A 7,235-nucleotide genomic window follows, 5' to 3' on the forward strand; every position below is an offset into this window, starting at 1 on the left:
AAGTTGCTGCAGGCACTCTCTGGGAATCTCTAGGGGCATCCCTGGGTAGCTCTGGGCATCCTGAGGATGCTCTGGGGGTGCTTTAGGTGTCACCGCAGACCAAATCCCTCCCAAATCTGGCAAACCTGGGGTTTATTGGTTTTTTTACTCCAACCTTGCCATGAGCAGGGAGCACTTTCTCCATCCTGACCCTTATTCAATAGAATTTCTCTCCCTCTCATCCAATCTATATTAAATCTGTGGTAAATCCAGGAAAAGCTGCCTCTCTGCTTGCCTTGAACTACGAAAGACCCGCTGTCGAATGAATGTCATTCTGGGCAGCCTGTGACCGTGTCCCACCTCGCTCACAGGGAAGAACTTCCCCCTAAGGTCCCATCTTATTCACCCCCTTCTGTCAACTTAAAGCCGTTCCCACTTGTCTGATCACTACACGCCTTTGTAAGGAATCCCCCTCCAGCTTTCTTGTAGGCATCAAACGTGGTCACGTCCCTTGCGCTGCCCTTCCCTCCCCTGCCCACATCCCTCCATCCCGCAGGGGGGCAGAGAGACCCCGCAGCCGCCCCAGGGGGAAACTGGGGGGAGTCACTCGTGACGCCCAGATCCCTCCTCGGGGCAGGCTGGGTATTGGTCGGTGAGTGGTGAGCAATTGTATTCTCTCCCCTTGTTCTTCCCCTCATCATTATTGTTACTGGCGGTAGCAGCAGTGGGTTTCAGTTATCCCTTAGTTACTGGACTGCTCTTATCTCAACCCATGGCAGTTACATTCTTTCCATTCTCCTCCCCTTCCCTCTGGAGCTCGGGGGGGGGTGGGGATGGAGGTCAGAGGGAGGTGGGGGGAGAGGAAGGAGAGTGAGCGAGCAGCTGCGTGGTTCTCAGTTACCGGCTGGGCTAAACCATGACACTCCCCAGACCCACAAATACCCCCCAAGTGACCCCCATCGAGCCACATCTGCCTGCCAAGTGACCCCCCAGAGACCCCCAGACACACAACTGCCCCCCATGTGACCCCAAATTGGCTCCCCAGTCCAACAACTGTGACCCAAGTGACCCCGAAGTGACCCTCCAGACCCACAACTATCTCCAAAGTGACCCCCAAGGGACCACCCATACCTACAACTGCCCCCAAATGACCACCAAGTGACCACCCAGACCCACAACTTTCCCTAAATTGACCCCCAAGTGACCCCCATCCAGCCACAGCTGCCCCCCAAGTGATGCCAAATTGACTCCCCAGACCCACAACTGCCTCACAAGTGACTCCCAAGTGACCACCCAGTCCCACAACTGCATCCCAAGAGACCCCCAAGTGACCACCCAGACACACAACTGCTCCCCAAGTGACCCCAAATTGACTCCCCAGACCCACAACTGCACCACAAGTTACCCCAAGTGAGCACCCAGACCCACAACTGCCCCCCGGGTGACCCTCCAGACCCACAAGTGCTCCAAATGGACTCCCCAGATCAAAAACTGCCCCCCACGTGACCCCCCAGTGACTCCAAGACCCAAGTGACCCTAAAGTAATCCCTATAGAGCCACAACTGCCTCCCAACCCCAAACTGACTCCCCAGACCCACATCTGCCCGCCAAGTGACCACCCAAACAACTGCCCCCCCAAGTGACTCCCCAGACCCAAAACTGCCCCCCACGTGACACCCTAGACCCACAACTGCCCCCTAAGTGACCCCTGAGTAAACCCACAGACTCACAAATGCCCCCCAAGTGACCCCCTGGTGTCCACCCAGACCCACAACTGACCACCAAGTGGCACCTCAGACTGACAACTGCACCCCCAGTGACCCTCCAGACCCACAACTGCCCACCCAGTGACCTCCCAGTCACCCCCAGACCCACAAATGCCCCCCAAATGACTCCCCAGATCTGCAACTGCCCAGCCAGTCACCCCCCAGACCCACAACTGCACCCCTAGTGACCCCCCCGACTCAAAACTGCCCTCCATGTGACCACCCAGTGACTCCCCAGACCCATAACTGCCCCCTAAGTGACACGCAGGGATAGGGATAGGGATAGGGATTGACCCTCGCCTGCTGCAGGCCCCTTCCATGATGTCTTCTGAGATGCGGCACCATGAGGCTTGCTGAGAGCATCTCCTCCATGGCACCTCAAGACTGCCTCTGACAAGAAAGAAAGAAAAGTCATTGTCGTAGGCGATTCCCTTCTGAGAGGAACAGAGGGCCCGATATGCAGAGTTGACCCTCATCATAGGGAAGTGTGTAGTCTGCCTGGAGCCCGGATCAGGGATATCACCAAGGCGCTCCCCAGCCTGGTGCACCCGACAGACTACTACCCGCTGCTGGTCTTCCAGACAGGTGGGGGGGAAGCTGCTTCCTGCAGTCTGAGGGGGATGAAGAAAGACTACAGGGCCTTGGGGCGGATGGTGAAAGAGTCTGGGGCTCAAGTGATCTTCTCCTCACTTCTTCCATCTTCCGGTGATGATGTGGGACTGAATGGGAAAATTCAGTCTGTAAATGATTGGCTACGAGACTGGTGCTTTAGGCAGGGCTTTGGGTTCTTTGATAACAGCTGGTTTTATAAGGCTCCAGTCCGGATGATGGCACGTGGGAAAGGTTTAACTCACAGAGGCAAAAGGATGCTGGGGCATGAATTAGCAGGGCTCATTTGGAGAGCTTTAAACTAGATTCGAAGGGGGATGGGGTTGTAACTGGGCTTGCCCCAGTGGGGCAGCACTCTAGGATTGATGAAGACTGGGAGGCCTCCTATAATCCTAGGGTGAAATTGGTGAGCTCAGCTCCCTCCTTGAAATGCCTGTACACCAATGCGTGCAGCATGGGAAATAAGCAGGAGGAGTTGGAGACCTGTGTTAAGTCAGGAGATTATGATCTGGTGGCAATTACAGAGACGTGGTGGGACAGCTCGCATGACTGGAATATACTCATGAAGGGCTATGTCCTTTTCAGGAAAGACAGGCCAGCCAGGCGGGGTGGTGGGGTTGCTCTTTATGTGCGAGAGCAGCTGCAATGTACTGAGCTCTGTCCAGGGACAGGGGACGAGCGAGTTGAGAGTCTGTGGGTGAGAATTAAGGGGCAGGCTGGCAGGGGCGATACTGTTGTGGGTGTCTGTTACAGGCCACCAGATCAGGGTGAGGAAGTTGACGAGGCCTTCTACAGGCAGCTGAGAGCGGCCTCACAGTCACAGGACGTGGTCGTCGTGGGGGATTTTAACTTCCCTGATGTTTGCTGGAAGGACTACTCAGCAACCCAGCCACAGTCCAGGAGGTTCCTCCAGTGTATGGATGATAACTTCCTCATCCAAATGGTGGATCAGCCAACCAGGAGAGGAGCACTGCTGGATCTCATCCTCACTAACAAGGAGGGTCTGGTCGAAGCAGTAAAGGTTGAGGGCTGCCTTGGTTGCAGCGACCACGAGATGGTGGAATTCAGGATCTTGTGTGGTAGGACCAGTACAATAGCAAGTAGAATTGCAACCTTGGACTTTAGCAGGGCAAACTTTGGCCTTTTCAAGCAATTGCTAGGGGAAATCCCATGGGCAAGGCTGCTTGAAGGTAAAGGGGCCCAAGATAGTTGGTTGGCATTCAAGGATTGCTTATTCCAAGCTCAAGAGCTGAGCATCCCGACATGTAGGAAGTCAAGGAAGAGGGCCAGGAGACCTGCGTGGCTGAATAAGGAACTGCTGGGTATGCTCAAGTGGAAGAGCAGAGTTTATAGGTCATGGAAGGAGGGGCTGGCCACTCGGGAGGAATATAAGGCTGCTGCTAGAGGATGTAGGAAGGCAGCTAGGATGGCTAAGGCCTCCTTAGAATTAAATCTGGCCAGAGGGGTCAAGGACAACAGAAAGAGCTTTTTCAAATACATAGCTGATAAAACTAACACCAGAGGCAAGGTTGGCCCACTGGTGAATGGGATGGGTGCCCTGGTGACAGAAGATACTGAGATGGCAGAGTTATTGAATGCCTTCTTTGTGTCAGTCTACTCTGCCGGAGGCAGTCCTGAAGAGCACTGTACTCCTGAGACCTCAGATGAAGTCAGGTCACTGGAGCGGTTTGCCTTAGTCCATGAGGAATGGGTTAGGGACCAGTTGAGCAATCTGGACATCCATAAATCCATGGGTCCAGATGGGATGCACCCGCGGGTGCTGAGGGAACTGGCGGAAGTCATTGCTAGACCACTCTCCATCATCTTTACCAAGTCTTGGGAAACGGGAGAGGTGCCTGAGGACTGGAGGAAAGCAAATGTCACTCCAGTCTTCAAAAAGGGCAAGAAGGAGGACCCGGGTAACTATAGACCGGTCAGCCTCACCTCCATCCCTGGGAAAGTGATGGAACACCTTATCCTTGATGCCATCTTAAGGCATGTCAAGGATAAGAGGGTTATGAGGGGCAGTCAACATGGCTTTACCAAGGGGAAGTCATGCTTGACCAACCTCCTAGCCTTTTATGAGGAAATAACATTGTGGATGGATGATGGCAGAGCGGTGGATGTGGTCTACCTTGACTTCTGCAAAGCATTTGACACAGTCTCCCACAGCATCCTCATAGCTAAATTGAGGAAGTGTGGCCTGGATGATCAGGTAGTGAGGTGGACTGCAAACTGGCTGAAGGACAGAAGCCAGAGAGTTGTAGTCTATGGGGCGGAGTCCAGTTGGAGGCCTGTATCTAGTGGAGTGCCTCAAGGGTCAGTACTGGGACCAGTATTATTTAATATATTCATCAATGATTTAGATGAGGGAATTGAGTGTACTGTCAGCAAGTTTGCTGATGACACTAAGCTGGGAGGAGTGGCTGACACACCAGAAGGCTGTGCTGCCATCCAGCGGGACCTGGACAGGCTGGAGAGTTGGGCAGGGAGAAACTTGATGAAATATAACAAGGGAAAGTGCAGAGTCCTGCATCTGGGCAGGAACAACCCCAGGTTCCAGTATAGGTTGGGGAACGACCTGTTAGAGAGCAGTGTAGGGGAGAGGGACCTGGGGGTCCTAGTGGATGGCAGGATGACCATGAGCCAACACTGTGCCCTTGTGGCCAAGAAGGCCAATGGCATCCTGGGGTGTATTAGAAGGGGGGTGGTCAGTAGGTCGAGAGAGGTCCTCCTTCCCCTCTACTCGGCCCTGGTGAGACCGCATCTGGAATATTGTGTCCCGTTCTGGGCCCCTCAGTTCAAGAAGGACAGGGACCTGCTGGAGAGAGTCCAGCGCAGGGCGACAAAGATGATTAAGGGAGTGGAGCATCTCCCTTATGAGGAAAGGCTGAGGGAGCTGGGTCTCTATAGTTTGGAGAAGAGGAGACTGCGGGGGGACCTTATTATTGTATATAAATATATAAAGGGGGAGTGTCATGAGGATGGAGCCAGGCTCTTCTCAATGGCTAACAATGATAAGACAAGGGGTAATGGGTATAAACTGGAACACAAGAGGTTCCACTTAAACTTGAGAAGAAACTTCTTCTCAGTGAGGGTGACAGAACACTGGAACAGGCTGCCCAGGGAGGTTGTGGAGTCTCCTTCTCTGGAGACATTCAAAACCCGCCTGGACACATTCCTGTGTAACCTTATCTAGGTGTTCCTGCTCTGGCAGGGGGATTGGACTAGATGATCTTTTGAGGTCCCTTCCAATCTCTAACATACTGTGATACTGTGATACTGTGAACTCTAGGGATCGGAGGCCTTTGGGTTTCCCACCCTCCAACCCAGCCCAGGAGAAAGGAGAGGTGGAGAAAGGCTGAAACCCCTGTGCCAGCAGAGGAGACGGCAGCAGCAGCCCCGCTGGAGAGAGCCCAGCCTGAGTAAGTGCGGACACTGCCTGTTGGGCAGCCCCATCCCTGCATGCTGGGGCTGCAGAGGAGCAGCCTGGGATGTCCTGGGTCAGCTCCACAGCCAAAGGATGATGCTTCCCTGTGTTGCAGCTGCCTTTCCTCGCGAGCTGCCCAGGTCCTCAGGAGGCTGGAGCTGTTCCAAGCACCGAGGAACAACTTCAAGAACGTCACTGAGAACAGCAGGAGGAGGATGGAGCAGCAGAGGCAGCTCCCCCATTAACGGTATCCATAAGGGGATGGGCTTCCCATGGCAAAGGGGCTGGAGGCTCCTCAGGTGCCAAGGTCCACCCCGAAATCCATAATAAAGAGCTCTGGGGCTGCTTGCAGGGATGGATCCATCAAAGCAGAGTAAACGCAGGAAGATGCTCAAGCTCTCCTGCTCACATTCCCACCTCAGGGCACCTGAGCTCCCAAAGCTGCCTTGGTGGGATGTCACCCATCACTTATGATGTCACAAAGCACCAGCACTTATGTAATGCAGCTGGGTATAAAAGCGGGGCCGTCCCTGTGTCTGGGTCATGATGGAAGAGCTGCCCGAGTGGTTGGGTCGCTCGTGAGGAAGCTGCGTTGGTGGTACCCGCACCTCAGTGGATGCAGAGAGAAAGCTGCAGAAAGACAGCTTCTGACCAAGTATGTGTGGAAAATCCTCCTCTGCTCTCCCCAAGTGTATTTTCCTTCTCATGAGATGGGATGTGTGGGGGATGATCCCATCTCAGCTCATCCTAACCTCATCTGCTTGCCTGTCATCATACAGCTCAGCTTATCTCCCCCCCCCCGTGCCTCCAAATCCCTTCTGAACTGCCAGATTCTCTTCCTCCATCACATCTCCTCCATTGGGGAACATGGGGCATCAAGGAGAGACTCGAGGTGCCCTGGGATGGATGTATGGCATCATTTTGTGGAACATAGGGAGGTCTCCCAAATTACTGTGCGCACTACAGGGAATTCTGGAAACCCCCTCCTATGAACCCTGAAATCTCCCACGAACCCCCAAATCCCTCTGAAGCCCCAAATTTACCCAATTTATGGCAAAGGGACCACATGGGTCATCCAATGATGCCTCAGGTGCCCTGGGATGGATATACCCTCCATTTTCAGGAGACGGGGGGTCCTCCAAATCCCTGCAACCCCAGAGAGTCTTGGGGACCTCCCTGAACCTCAAACCTCCCCTGAATCCCCAAATCTTCCTCTGAACCCTCAAATTCCCCTCACTTACTGCCATGGGGAAACACAGGGCATCCGCTGAGACTCAGGGTGCCAAGGGACAAAGGTGCCTCCACTGAGGGACATGGGGGTCCCCAAGATTCCTGCCCCCACAGAGCTTTGGCCCCTGCACCCCCCTGCAGAGGTGTCCCCGCAGTTGCTGCAGGAGCTGCGGCAGCACGAGGCCGATGTGAAGCTGCTGCAGGAGCAGCGCCAGGACCTG

The sequence above is a fragment of the Psittacula echo genome (assembly GCF_963264785.1).
Source record: "Psittacula echo genome assembly, chromosome: 19".
NCBI classification, from domain to species: Eukaryota; Metazoa; Chordata; class Aves; order Psittaciformes; family Psittacidae; genus Psittacula; species Psittacula echo.